This window comes from Drosophila hydei, unplaced genomic scaffold, assembly GCF_003285905.1.
Source record: "Drosophila hydei strain 15085-1641.00,03,60 unplaced genomic scaffold, DhydRS2 tig00000152-arrow-arrow-pilon, whole genome shotgun sequence".
In the NCBI taxonomy this organism is placed as follows: Eukaryota; Metazoa; Arthropoda; class Insecta; order Diptera; family Drosophilidae; genus Drosophila; species Drosophila hydei.
Genome location: NW_022045679.1, coordinates 14,976 through 31,114, shown reverse-complemented (window position 1 = coordinate 31,114; position 16,139 = coordinate 14,976). Strand labels below are relative to the sequence as shown.

Here is a 16,139-nt window from a genome sequence, read left to right as displayed (position 1 = left end):
GGACCGCGGCTTTGCCTGGCGCGCTTATTTTTGATGTACATAATTTTAAATGACTTTCAGGAGACGACCTAAAACGGCATTCGGGTGTATACACACATCCACACACACATATACAGCCACAGCAGGCCGCTGGCTGGAAGCCCAAAGTAACAGATAAGATTAGACGCCCAAGACCAATGACAACAGGCGGCATTCGTCAAGATGGCGCAAGCGACAGAACGAGCGACACGAAGAGCAACAGGAGGAGAGGCACAACGAAGCAAGACGAGGCACGAAGGACGAGGGCGCGGACGCCAAAGGCTGAGGGCTCTTGGGAGACGCCACCACGCCCACTTTGAGTGTGCGCGCTCGTGTATGCCGTAAGCGAGTCAAGGTTAAGCCCCAAAATTGCTCAGCTGCCGTTGAAGGTAGCTCCACAGCTCCACAGCTCTGCAGCACCGAGTCCTGTGGCGGGGTGATGCTAAACGTAGCAGAGATAAAAATTTTCGGGCTTGGCGCGTGGCAAGGCGAACAGCTGGCTGCCTCGTAATGATTACGAGACTTGCTCTGCACAATAACCAAACAAAAAAAAAAACAAATAAACCGAAAAGGTGCAGCTAAACACAGGCACAGCCTCTTGAGCTTGTGGAAAATATGCGTACACGGCCCAACGCCCATCAATTGGAAGCCCATCCCCGTTCCCATTCCCTTGCCCACTTGGCACTTTATCATTGGCACATCGTTGGAAAAGTTGGACAGTATTTATTGAAATTATGCCAAGAGAAAAGCGAAATTTCTTTTCACTGAACCAATAAAGTATAGCATTTACGATGCTGCCTAGAAGTAGACAATGATTTCGTGCCCTCCCCAACAGCAATGCGCTTTAATGAGCATGGAAATGGCTTACCCGTCGTATACTTATTATAATAAATACGTCATAAAATATAATGGATGTGCCGCAGCCGCCGGTTGATATATTTTTAATATGTAAATCTGGCAGCCGTTGGGCAAATTTTCACATTTAAGCGGAAAAATAAAACACAATAATGCCAAGCTTGAGCAATGGAATAGGAAGTCACGCCTAAGCTTATGTTTTGCTACTTGTACAGCTATTGAGCTTAACTTTAAAGTTAAAGCAGTCTTGAGCATTAAATTGAATTCATGGCACTATGAACACTAAATATTATATCTATCCATTAAGCTGTAAACCTGAACAACCGAGTGGAGCTCTTGGTCAGCATATGCAGCTATCTAGACTGACTTATTGCTTATTTTATTCTATTCTACAAGGTTTCAAGTTTCCTCTGCGGTTGTTGTGGTTATTGGTAGCCAGATTAGAAGCGAGCTTGCATTAGCTGCAAATCTCTCTTCGTATCCAGAGCTGTGACGCTGTAGGAATCACTAGATCCCTTTATATTACTAAGTTTCTCAAAAGTCCGTCAGCTCCAATCCCTCTTCATATCACTTGTCTTATGCAAAATTAAATAATTTTGATGTGGGACCACGCTATAGAGTCTTATAGGCAATGTGAGTCTTATTATTATTTTTCTATTATCGACATGTCATGTCTTAGTTCTGTAACGATGCCATTCTCCAGAGTACTTCCCTACTGTATCCCAGTCTATAATGCAACGTTTTATCAGGCTAATGTTAATTATATTTAATTAATCTTCCTGTTAGCTAACTTGCATTGTTAACCAGAAAATAGCATGCTCATATACATGCATTTCTCGGTATGTTTCTTGTTTCTGTTTTACAATTTTTACCTTGCTCCGAACTCTCTCGCTCGTTCCCAGAGTAGCGCCTAGCAACGTTACCATCACATGACAATTGATCAGCTATCTTGTTTCTAGGGATCCCAGCAATATATATGAAATGATTGACTCGAAGCCCGAGCACGATGTCATGGATTATTAGTCTCATTGTCTCCACTGTCATCCTAATAGTAATCATCATAGACATGATCATTTTCATTATAGTTATCATGACCATGAGCATTATTGTTATTATTATTATTTTGGGAATCAGCTAAATAGCGATTTGGGAGAGTAAAACATTTTCGGGTAGTTGGGCAACTACATTTGTTCAAATATGAGCATTACATGACCGGCCTCCTCATTCGGGTCTCTTTATCTGCAATGTGTACGCCTATTCAACTGGACTGTGGGAAAGCACTCGATAGCTTATGACCATGGGGGATAATAAAAATACAGATAAGTTATATTTAGAGGAAAATATATGTTGATAGAAGAATTTTCCTAGTTTATCAGAATTAGAATTTTTAAAATTATAAAATTATATATAAAAATAGACAAAAAAGGCCGACCGAGCTTATTGCCTTGATCAAAAGTGTATTTATACCATTTTGCCATTTGCCCGTTACAGCGTTATATATATCACTCTATACTATACATTAAAACTAAATATATATATATATATATATTCAATTTTGTTTATACATGTTTTATATAATTTATATTTTTTGTGATATTTTATGAATCTTATCAGAGCTTTAGTAACTTTTTCAAAATGTTCTTAAATTTATTAAATATTTCAATCTGAGATAATGTTGTAAAGTTATTTCTGAATATATGTGACTTAAATATATTTCATGTATTTACATATTTTTGTTTTATATATTTATAATTTTTAATTGAAAATAAAGCGAAATTGAAGAGAAAACAAATAAATTTAGTTGAAGACATATCTGGAAAATAAAAACTATTTATTGCCAGCATTCAACAATTGCTTAAGTTCTGCTACGTTCAATTCTCTTTTCACACACGCTCATACACGGAAACACACATCCGTCCATTTGTTTTCGTATACATTTTTTCCTTGTTTTTTTGCGGATTTCTGTAAGGAACACCCGTGGAGCGGCGTATAGCCAAAATCTGGCGCCACGTTGCTGTTGACTGTTGTCAAAAATGTGTCGGGTCCTTTCCATTTCCATTTTCATTTCAGTTTCAGTTTGTTTCTACTATCTCGCCACGTCTATAGAGACACCTTCCTCTCTCTCTCCACCTCGCCGCATTTGTGTCATTGTCTATGTCAGGCCGAGTTGCGTGCCAAAATAGAAAAATATATAAAAGCGTAATGTGCAAGTGAAAGTATATAAATCAAATGTATGTGGCAATATATATATATATATATATATATATATATAATATTTGCTATTATAATTTTGCAAGTATATACAGCTCTATATATATATATATATATATATATATATGTATCTATGTATATACACATGTTTATATTATGTGCGTGTGGCGCATGTAATGTCTACGTGTTTGCCATATTTAAATATTTTGTTAAATGAGGGACACATAAGAGCTTCACATCCCATTTCAACCGCATCAAGGACCACCAATATGAAGTGCGGCATTATCATTTAGATATTTGCATATGATATATGTATCTGTATCTGAGTATATTCTCATGCATGTTTCCAATTGCGTATGTGTGTGTGTCTTTGTGTTTGCGTTGCGATGGAATTAAAAGGCAACCTTGAAAATGCCAGACACGTTTTCATATATTTGGCATAAGATAAATGTTTGACACACACACATGCACACACAGGTACACACCCTCACACATCACGTAGTCCCGGCTTGTGGCTTAAATATAGATGTTAAAGGTAAAGCACAGTTTTGTGGGTTTTTTTGTTGGTTGTTTGTGGGTTAGAACTTTGCAGTCTTTGGCAGTGAGCAATGCTGCCAATTTAACGTTTGAGCGGCTTTCCGAGTGCCTTTCATTAGTTTATTTAGGCAGAGAAACCATAAAAACAATTTATTTCAAATACATATATATATGTATGTATTTTATCCACTTGGTTAGAGTATTGAGATTTATAGATCTTTTCTTATGTCAATTGAAATTTTGCAATAAAACCCTAATAAAAAGACAAAAAACTTTTCACCTATAAACAATTGGTACTAATATGTTATATTAAAAGTAAATATATTTATTTTTTATTTTTATTTTAAAATTTAAAATGTTGTTTAATAAATATATATATATATATATATATATATATATATAAATAATTTTGCTAAATTTAATTTTACAGTGAACTAATTTTATATACAAATTTCTTCTTATTGATATTTATTTAACACATTTTCGTATTAAAAATATGGTTAGTTATAAGATTTGTCAATTTTTTTAAACATTGTCATAGAAGTCATAAAATGTATCATATTTTTAGTAATTTGATGAGAAATACTTAGGAATTTCCGATTTCTAAAATGTCAGTGAACCATTACAATTAGTAAACTCTTTACAATATCAGATATTAACTAAATTTGTTTTGCATTTCATAACAGAAAAATACCTAAGAATTTATGCTGTCTTAAAAGTTGAAAACGAAAAGCAATTTGATAGTTGTTCAATACGACATTTATTCAATTAGTATTAAACATTTTTTGAGATATAAACTAGCCGGCCTTTAAAATAAGTTAAGTTAAGAAACACTAGAAGCATTTTCAACTAAAAAAAATTATAAACTCTGTCTGCTATGAAAAATAAACAGTTCTTTAACGCTGTAAGCCATGAATTGAACCAATTCAAGCATGAAATTTCCTAATAAATTTCGTACAATGACCCGAACTTCAAATCAAGCGAACCGCATCGAGTATCGAAGCTTAACACATTTTTCTGCACTTGCTCGACTGTCTCCATCTTGGTGAAGTTTTTCTGCTGCTGCAGAGCATCAGATTTTCATCATACTTTCAATAGTTATTACCATCCGCTTTGTGGCTGCCAAACAGAATTCCTGGAAATATAAAGAGAAAATCTTGGCAAATGGCTTGCCATATTTTATGCCTGGCAGAAAACTTGCCGTCATTTTGGCTTTATGTTCTTAGCTCTTGATGACAACAAAAAAAGAAAATGCAGAAAAAACAAGAAAACCAAGAAAAATAAAACAAAAAACGTTTTCACTTTATTTTCTTTGTACGCTGTTCTTTGTGCACCGATTGCTGAGTATTGAGTCGTCTTCTTCCATTTGGGCCTGCGTCAGTGTGTAACTAATCAATGCTCATGATTTTTGCGGCCCGCTACAATGGGGCTGGCTGGCAGCGAAGCAGCAAATATAAACCACAGAAAAAGTTCTTTCCCTTTAAAATGTTCTCGGCCGTCGTCGTCGTCGTCTGTTTTGTGTGTCCTTCAGTCCTGTGTGGGTTGATTGCGTAGCACTTTACCTTCATCAGCAGCCCCCAGCCGCTAACTTTCAGCCTCCAGTGAGCCAGTCAGCCGTTTCAACTATCAGCGCTGAGTAAAAATCGCTGATGCAAAGAGCAGAAGAAAAAAACGGAAAAATTTTCCACGGCTGCTGCTGCTGCTTCTGCTACTTCTGTTTCTGCTTTTTCTGTTGCAGCTGCCAAAAGGTTGTGTTCGTGACCTTTGCCATGGCGCTTTTCGTAGTTGTCGCCGCATTTTGCGCTTGGCATTTCTTTGCCTTGCTGCTGATTTGGCAGCTCCATTCCATACCCATACCCATCTTTAAAAACACCCACGCACACTCCCACACATACACACACTCGCCTGCTAGTTACACGCTTGTTTTAGTACGTGCCAGAGCTGAGCCACTTGCCTGCACGCACATTTACTTCATATGTATATACATGACCAAATATATATACATTTTTATATAGACATACATATATATATACATGTATATGTATATACATATATATATGCTTATATCCACAATGTACTTGCCACTTGTTCAGCTGCCAGAACCAGCTCATAAATTGCATGTTGCGTATACGCAGCGTCGCCAAGCGCTAAAAAGTATGCTAGGTTTTTTCTTGCCTTGGCCATCAACTTGGCTTTTACAAGAATTTCCGTTGCAAATTTATAACTTTTTTATTGTTGGCATTGAAGTGTGAAAACGTTTAGAGCAGTTGAATAGTTGACTTTCAAATCAAGTGCCGAGGTCTTCAAATGGATAAGTCGTATAAGCTATAAGACTATAAGGTTCTACTTTAGACTTTAAAAAATATGTTTTAATAGGAGTGAAAAGAAAGAAAGAAAAATGTCTTAAAATTTATCAACCACTTGAATTTAGAGACAGTTTTGTGCTATATTTGATTTTCGAAATAATCAAATATATTAAAATACCCTGAAGTTGAGATACAGCGGAAGTTTTTAGAGTCTCTAAGTAGTAATGCAGTCAGAATATTTTATATTCATAAAACCAACTTATGTTATATTAATAAATTTTAAGCGAAATATCCTTAAAATAAATATATATTAATAATTAAAATGAGTTTCGTTTCCGCCAAACAAATATGGCTCAAAAAGTTGTAGTTTACCAACTAAATTATAAATAAATTTTATATAATATATATACTATAAATATATATATATCTATATGAAATACATATGCACCGGTCCTGCACAGGTGTTGTTCATATATTTAGTGCTCCGGTCAGCGTAGCTCTGTTGATTCGTTTCTGTTGGCCCTTTTCTGTGGTTTGCTGCTAACCGGTTTAACCTTTGCAAAACATGTTTTGCGTACATATATTATTGACATTTAATACGTGCGTGAGTTTTGGTAAACCACAATTTATTTTGCCCATAGCTGAAGCTGTGTGTCCTTGTGTGTCCAGCAGGCGACCTTCGGCCATAATTAAATTAACTTTTTTCTCTTTGTTTTGTGTTGAATAACAATTGGATAATTTATTGTGTCAGCAGTAGTTGGGCCAACCTTGTGCAACGAAAACGGTTTGCCAAAATTGCTTTTTTGCTATTTACAATTTGAAAATTGGGAATTGGCAATGGACAATTGGCAAATTCCGTTGATTGTAAATCAAGTGGCTAACAGCTGCTGCTATCTGCTCTGAGCTTAAAGACAAATGTCACATGCAGACGGCAGAGAACATTTTACTTTGCCTCCTTGAACTGATGGACGACAATTCGATTCAATTCGATCACCTGCTGACACAGGTCAACCGCAAAATTGATTTCCTAATTGTTGCTGAAGAGCTGTTGTCTTTGGTCTTATATGTGGCTTGAAATGGAAAGGATTTGCATGCACAATTGATGATTGATTTCAGCTTCAAATTGCTTGCCAAATCGACTTTGAATTGAAGCCTTGGCTGCTGTTGATCCATTTGGTGTTAGGCAAAGCCTCACTAGTCATTGCATCATCAGCAAGGCGACAACAGTAGTAAATACCTTTGGCATTGTCCTGTGGACTCATTTGGGGCTTTTGTTGCGTCCTTCACTGTGGCATATTTCGGGCTGCCTCGGCTATACTTTATGGGCATTACGCGGCTGGATTCTGCCTCTGATAATTGATATTAAGCCGAAACGAGCGCAACGGGAGTTCGAGCCAGTGGCAAAAATAAACAAAGTTATTTTCAGCGTGCGGATTTTCACAGTTGCGTGTGCAAATGCTTAATAATATTTTTTTACGAGCGCTGGCGCCATCAAAACTAATGTTTTGACTCACACATAGACGTAGAACGTACAGATCTGTCAACAAGAATAAACCATGTGAACAAGCTTGCTTGACAGACTATATATCCTGCAAAGCTAACATATATTTAGTTATAGAGCAGCCCTAAACCTGCATTACTTTTTTCAAAAATTTGGAAAGTTTTCTCAAACAATAAAAGATAGTATTTTTTTAAATATTTATTATTTAGTATATCCTCCCTTTTTCTAAATAAAATCAAGCATACTCTTTGATAAATAAATAACTTAAGTCTTCGCCAACTTCACTGAGTGAAGCCGTATATATATTTTAAATATCTTTAATTACACTTCACTGAGCGAAATCGCATATATATTTTAAAGTGCATATCTTTGATTACAGGGTATAACTTCGTCGAAGATTAAATGTTTCTTGTTATTGCTGGCTTTTCACCAAGCATTTATATAATGGGCTCCTCCATAAACTTGAAAGGTTTTCATGCACTCAATTAAGTAGATTAACAGGCGCGTGCAGTTAATGTTGTGACTCATAGCAGCTCATATCATGTATTCAAGCATCTCAAAAATCTGAAATGTAACTTAAATAACAAATTTAATAATTTTTACAATACATATTTTGGCATTTTATGCTACAAAAAAAGCAAGAAGAAAACTAATTTAGTACTTAGATGGTATTTTTTAGAGTTTAACAAATTTGAGTTAGCAACACTAATTTATTTGACAATCTATTTAACAGCTGATAGTTGCTTATTGTTAAGCTCGGTTCGACATTTTGTTATGAATAGACTTATAACAAAGTAACGTGTGCAAATTATTGAATATTGTATCAAAATAATGGCTCTGTGCGTCAAACTTATCATGCATATCAAAAATGACCTATTCTATAAAGTTCTTTTTATTTATATTAAAAGTATATTTTATTGTTTTGCTATAATTTAAGCTTATGGAATTCTAAAATAACACATAATATAAATATGTAAATTCATTAAATGTAAAAGTCGATAAATTAAAGTTAAGATCAAGTTTATTTGAATAACAAGTTAAAAACATGGAGATTTACATTGTATATATTATACTGTAATCAGTGTATACTCTCTCGTGATTGAAATGTACTCTACCTTAATTATTAGCACTTAAGACTCGACAAACAATGTTTCCCATTTTATACAGAAATTCAATGTTGTAATAGGCCTTTTAAGCCGAGCACTCTATATATAAAAACTAATTTTATTAATCAATCAATCAGCTGCCAGACCCGTTGCTGACCGAACCCAATTCAATTTAAGCCCTATGCCCACAGTTTTACCTTTCAGGCCAGCAAAACGGCAACGCGTTTGTCTTTCGAATTGTGCGTAAACAAAGTGCAACAACAAAAGAGGCAACAGAAACAAAAAGTGCATTGGCGACTACAATGCTGAGGGATTGGCATGAAAAAGGGATTGGGTGTGCACACGTGTATGTGTGTGTGTGAGTGAGTGTATGTGTGAGAGGAATAGTTGTATAGAGGCCTGGCATACGCATGTCCTTGGCACGCTTCAATGGTTCGCTGAGTTAAGCTTCAAAAGCATTTTGCAGCGACTGACGTTGGCCAAAGGCTCAGTTCGTTCCAGCCTCGCCGTTGCCACCTGCCCAGGCTAGCCACATACAGTGTCAGGTTAACTCTAATGACGTCAATGGGCGGCGTTTGTCAAAAGCATAGCAACTTGTGCCCGCTGGCCAAACGAAATTGGGAGCTGGCATCGGGAGTGGCAGCTGACGGTTTACGTTGTGCTCCTGACACGTTGCAACATAACATGCAACAGGCCGCTGCCGCCACCGTCGTCGCCGCTCAACACGAGATGCTGCAAAAATGCAACCAAGCTGAAACTTTTCGTTGACGTTGTTGCGCTGAAAGCCGCTCAAAAGTGAACAAAAAACTTTTCCCTTTTTCATAACTTGTTATTCGGAATTTTTCAGCACTTGATAAAGTTTGAAAATTGCTGTTGCCTAAAGCGTGAACGAATGTGCTGAAATATTAAATAATACCTGCTATTTTTTATCAGAATTTTATCACAATATATGAGACATTTTTCTGAATTTTCATTAAATATATAAATATATATATATAATATATATATATATCTCATCTCAAAGACAGAGTATTATTTTTTAATTCTTTTTGTTTTATTTACAATTAACTTGCAGCTTATTTTCTTGGAGCTAAATGTATATATATATAAATTTACCGCATTTAGCTCTAAGCCATATTTAAATATAGACTTAGTTAGCCTTATTTGTGTATACTCTATAAAGTTCAAGCTCTTTAGGTTTAGAGTCGATGTAATCTTATAAGCTTTCGCGTATTAATTTGCTTTACTAAAATTAAAGTTATATAAGGTTTATTAAATTATTAAAACTGAAAATATTATCAATCTATTTGGCATAAATAGCATAAGTATCAAAAGTGAATAAAATTTCAGATTGTTTTATCAGAAGTCGAACTTAATATTATATACTAGAATCTCTGGTTTTCTGATATATACTTTATTTAACAATTACGTAAAGTAAAAAATATATTAAAAATATGTAAATATATAAATAAAAATATAAATAAAATGTAGAAATTTTGTTTTTCATTTTATTTGATTAAAGAGTAATTTTTAAGAGTTATAATAATGATTACTTTTTGACTAATTTGCATTTTCTTTATATTTTCGTTATATTTCAAATATAATAAAAAACTTAAATTAAAATATAAAAACTATATATTTAAACTTATGATAGTAAATTTTAATTTTTAAGCTTATGAAAAGAAGGAGCTCAGACCATGTAAATCGAGCCTTAAATTGCTATTAGATTGTGTTTAAGTTTATAGTGTAACTATAAACAATTGCGCTCCGACTTATATGGTCGATTCTTTCTTCGTATAACGAATTCTTAAAAGTAACCTTAATATTTCAATAATTAATAAAAATATAGGATGGCTTCAACTTTCCAATTAAAGGTTCTCGCGTCACTATGAAAACACTTTTGTGCCGCAACCGTGTTCACAAAGTGTCTTTTGGTGCCAAAAAAGAGAGAAAGAAAACTCAAATGGCCATAACAAATTTAGTGCAAACTGGAAGCCATTTGGTAAATGGGAACGTTAATTCAGTTGTCCATTCAACATTTTTTGTGAAATGACCAAAAAACTGCGTCGCTGCACAGCTGGCCAAGGCTTTGGCCGGTTGCCTTGTCTATGGCTGTGTGTGTGTTCCCTTTCAGTTTTCCATTCTGTGGCCTCCATTTTAGGGTTTCCCATTGAGTGCGCAATTAAATGCGCATTTGCGCAGCAGCTTTTCCCTTTGCCCTGCGCTTCTTATTTTATCATTTTTCTTTTGCACAGCTGCATTTCCGTCCCAAACGAGTTTGCTTGTTTACGCCACTTGGCCAAAGGTGGATCTCAGTCTTTCTCTCTCTCTCTCTCTATCCATCTTTATCTCTCTTTCCCTTTTGGTTTTGTTGTCTGCTCTTGTCTAGCTGTGGGTAGTGTCTGCCGTTGAAGCGATTCATAAAATTTGCGTCATTCGGATTTTATTTTTAGGCTACGGCGCACATCTCTCTGAGCCTTTATGCACAATAAAAGACATGAACATTAACATTTTCCCTTATTTTATTGTTGCCTACTTTTAGGCTGCGACGCAAAAAATACTTTCGATCGGAACTAGAGTTGGGGGCATTCCATTCACGAAAACTGCGATTGAACGGTTCATTTAAATGAACTTATAACGTGAGTTGTGATCGATATGTTCAATTGAGTAGATCATATGTGTCTACGTATCTATCAGAAACGTACACAGTTAATTATATATATATATATTGTTGCCGGAGAGAAAATAATTAAATTATTTATTAAATATTTAATAATTAAATAATTAATATAATGCAATCAAATATTTTTATCTAGGCTTCATCTAACAAGTGAACAATTGAACAATTCCTAAAAAATAAAGTATGGGTTTTAGTGTGTACGGCTCAGGACCTGTTCACAGTTTAATTATACTGCAGTTCATGAACAATACATAATCAAATGATTGATTCGGTTCATAGAGTGAAAATATTAACAAATTTAATTTAACAAATTTAACTGGAATTTCTAAGACAGACAGCATTCGATATTTCTTAACTGACAGATAAATAGCAACTTATACTAAAAGTTTTATTAAACATGGCATTTCAAAAATTAAATATATTTATATTTTTTAAAGCCATTATAAAAAAATTAACCATTAAAGTCTTGTATTACCCATACATACACATACATTACACAAAATAATTTTTACATAACAAATAAAATGATTTTGTAAAACTTTGTTCTTAGATTTATTTTTACTTTTGATTACAAACGCAATAAAACAAAATAAAATCTTTCGCTCATAATTGCCCTTGAACTTTAAATCGGACTATCTTAGTCTAGCTGGTCAAATGCCAAATTTATTGTGTCACTCTTCGGATTTCCGTTGCCCTTGTTCAGTTTCGCCTTGAAATGTGCAGCAAACATATTGAAAGGCAATAATGGCTAAAATATATGACCAGCTGAGCCCCCTTCTGGTAATGGGTAATGGAGATGAACAGAAGCGAGACAGCTGAAATGGAGGTTGGCAGACAGCTTGCCTTGGCAATCCGACTGCTGCAAATGATATGGCAAATGGACTAGAGAGCATCGTGCGCTGAAGGCGTAAAATGGGCCAAAATGGGGGAGGCCCAAACGAAATTTTAGATTGAATTACCTACGCTGAGCTAGTAGCTGGCAGAGCGTGAAATTTTCAATTGCACAATTGCCACAACGGCTGAAAGCAATTTGTGACTTGGAAAATACGGTAAGTAAAGGTAGCTGAAATTAAAACGCAAGGCATTAATTAATTGCTTATACTCTACGAATTTTTAAGGAACATACATACATAATTAGGTTAAATAAATTGTTTTAAAATAAAATAATTATAAGAAATATGAAAAATTTGTTATAAATGTTGCTTAGATAAATATAAATGTAATTTAAATGTTATGGATTCTAAAGCATAGATATATATAAATGAATTAATATAAACTAATAATAAAATAAAAATATATAACTTATATTATTTATAATCTATGCACTAATGTATTTGGGTATGTAACAAAATTAAATTATTTTTTTAATGAAAATATATAAATAAAATTAATAATTTGAAATAAAAATCTATGTATAAAATATTCTTTATATATTTTTTCATCAATAAAGTTCTTGTTGCACGTTTTTAATATTTTCTGTTTTAAAAAGCCAAATATCTTTTAAAATTTAATTATTTAGTAGAAGTCCCAATATATAAATATATAACATGAAACATAAATATATAAAAAAATTTATAAAGCAATTACATCTTTTGGTGAAATTATTTCTCCTTATTTATAAAAATAAAAATGCTAGATTTTGTAGTAAATATGTAATTTAAGGATTAAGACTCAATTCAAGTGATTTTATATCATTAAAATTTACAAAATTAAATTTGTCAATTTTGATGAACCTTTAGCTAAATATAAACAATATGCTGAAGGAATTTATTAAGCTTTTCAATTAGGACTGGCATTTATGACCGAACACTTCGGCAAACACAATGGGAATCCTTTCAGTAAATTATGAATATAAATCGAACTGCCTTCGTTACGTTTTATTTATGTACTTTCGTTCTCTTTTGTCTCTTGGCCAAGCTGTTCTCATTTTTATGTGCCCTTTTCATTGCTTTATTTATTCTCAGCCACAAAATGCTGCATAAATTGGAGAGCCGTGCGTATGTAAAATATTTTCAGCCCCCAACAACCAGTTTTCCCTCATTTTCCCCATTTTCCGCCATTTTCATCTACTGCAATTTGCAGTTATTTTGAGGTCTGCGTCTGCTGGTCATAATTTGCAAAATAAACCATCATCAACATGCCTACTTTATAGAGCATACCTAAAAGGGTAAATTGGAAATAATCATAAATCTTTGGTAATTATTTGGCGTGGAATGACTATGCCTAGCAAATTAGTATTTATACATATTTCAAAGGTATTATTAAACATTTAACATAGTTTAAGTAATGGGATTTCAATTTCTATTTAGATTTTCTGACATACCAAATAAGAAGCAAATAGCTTAAGGAAAAGAAAATAATAGTGTCAAATAATATAAATAATAAATTCTAAAAAAAATATAGAATTATTTAATATTTGATAAGTAAATAATAAGAATATTAAATAAATAATAATGTAATATTTGACTATTTGAATAAATAAAATGTTTCTATTTTATGCGTGCTTTTTACCTTTAAATTTTTCAATATATTCATTAATTTGCAATTTTAAATCAACCTTCCTTCCGTTTCTCTTAATCTTTGAGGCACCCAAAAGTAAACCAAGAAGTCATAAAATTGATTGTCGAATCAAACATTACTATTATTCAAAAAATTTGTTTGTTAGATAATTTCAATTTTGAGAGAAGCCCAGTTGTCATACATTACTTGAGCTTCAATCGCGCTTTTATGTAATGTAATGTACATATATATAAATGTACAATTTTTTTTTAAATATATAAAAGTTGGCTTCATCAAATATGTGAGTTTACTAATCAAATTCAAAGGCAGGCATTGGTAGTTCGCAGATTTATAGTTCTTTGAGTTTGAGTTCAATATAAATAAGAATTAAAATATTTACAACTATATATAATATACATGATATATATGATATCTTTGTTGCTCAGCTCTTTCAACAATTCTCATATATGAAAACATTCCGTGTCTGCATTTATAGGATATCTCAACGGCCACTGATGCCATTCGCTGCTTATTTATATAATTTCCATAACTTGGAAAGTTTACCCATTTGTGCCCCCAAATTTGGCGCCCGGCTTGTTTGTTTGTCTGCGTTTTGTTGGTTGCCCAACACGTGCCATGGATTGTCGGAGCCTGTGGCGCCACCACCCCAAAGTACAGAAAACTTTATGGGAAAAACGACTTCAATTCATAGCCACGGCCAAGGCTTTAAAGCAGTTACAACGTGCTTAAGTCGAGCGTTTTATAGGCACACTAAAATTGGCTTAACTATGTACAAATGGCAAGAGCTATGCACTGCATATGCAGTTTGTGGCTCTTATGTCGTTATGCCAATCCGATTGTTGCACAAGCTGCCATTGCAGCAGATTTTTGGTTGCTGTCCTTGCATGTCGTGTACATTGGCATCGTGCACTGATACATCCGCTCTGGCTGCAACGTCAGCGGACTTTTGCATCCTTCCTCATACAGCTTACCTTGGCCCAGCCAAATGCCAGCTGTGGTTGCATCCTTCCATTGCCATTCTTAGTGCGATTGCTGTTGCAGTCAGCTTAAGTCGTTGCCTCTGTCCTTGTTTGCCTTGATCTGATTGCTTCTGCGTAATCCTTTATATGTTGCTATATAAATTATTCCCTTTGCATGGATATTTTTCTTTTTGGCCGGCACTTCGTATCCTTGCCTTCTCTGATTTATTGGCATTTGCATTATCTATCTGCCTCTTTTGGGCAGCAGCAAATTGATTTCTGTAAATTATGTCAGTCTATTTTCGTTTTGCCTGAAATGTTTTAGAAGAAATTTATTTGCCAACAATTTATGGGGATCCAAAGTTGATTTAAGTGGGGTCTGATTTTCTATTTGTAGTTGGTTAATAATTTCTTTTTCCTAAAAGTAAAAGTTATTGCATAATGCTCAGCCAAAACAGTGGGTACGGTGAGACCAAATTGTTAAAATTAAGACAACAAATAGGTATGCATTTTCAACAAGTTAGCTTGAACTATAGCGTGAATGTTAATCAAAGTTGAAGCGATAGTTATATTGTAAGTTGTGCGTTTATATTTTATTTATACATACAGTACAATATTTTACATATTTTTTCTTTCTTTTTGTGACAATGATGGCTACGTGCAAAGATGAGTATATTTAGATTGAAATTTCAAGTTATTTTTTGATGACATTGATGTAGGTATATGTATTTGTATATGTCTGTCTATCCTTATACTTATCTATCTATATAATCATCTATCTATATGTCTATCTAACCAACTCAGCAAATTTAAAGTGAAATCTGCAGTTCATTTGTTAATACAAAAATAAATAAATTAATATAATTTCTATAAGCAAATATTATGTTATAAGTAAATATATACATGGCTTAAAAAATATTATAATTTAATACATTTGCTCTTTAGGTATATACCAAACGCAACCATTGCCAACCATTCTCATTCCCGATGGCCAGGTTAATTAAATTCATGCATCTCTGTAGCTATGACAACTTTGTAGAGTATTAAAATGTAAAGTATATCGCAAACGATTTACTTAATTGCAACAAAGGACATTTAATTTATTTTATTATTGCCAGCTAATTGCTTTCTAACTGGAATTAAATATATGTACGATACCTGTACCTATATCAAATGTTTTTCTTGGAACTCATTTCCAAGTGCTCTAATGGACTTTGCTGCATTCCACCTGTTTGCTAGCACTTGTCATTCGTTTGGCTCTTTTTCTCTGTGTGTATGTGTGTCTGTGACTTTTCCACAAGCTAACATGGTCTTATCATGTATTCTGTTTCCTACATCTTGTCAACCGTATGTCTGTCTGTCTGTCTGACTGTCTTGCTGTCTATATCTAGTTCACTCAGTTGTCCTGCTCTTATCTGTGTGCTAGTTTTCACTGGGTGCCATGGC

The 16,139-nt window shown here is 33.9% G+C and overlaps 1 long non-coding RNA gene across 1 annotated transcript; it reads left to right on the top strand.

Annotated features, from left to right (window-relative positions):
- Positions 1-15,241: 15,241 nt before the first annotated feature.
- LOC115482937 lies at positions 15,242-15,671 on the top strand. Its single transcript, XR_003944173.1, has 3 exons — positions 15,242-15,266; positions 15,360-15,408; positions 15,639-15,671. It is a non-coding gene; the product is annotated as an uncharacterized LOC115482937 (long non-coding RNA).
- Positions 15,672-16,139: the final 468 nt, after the last annotated feature.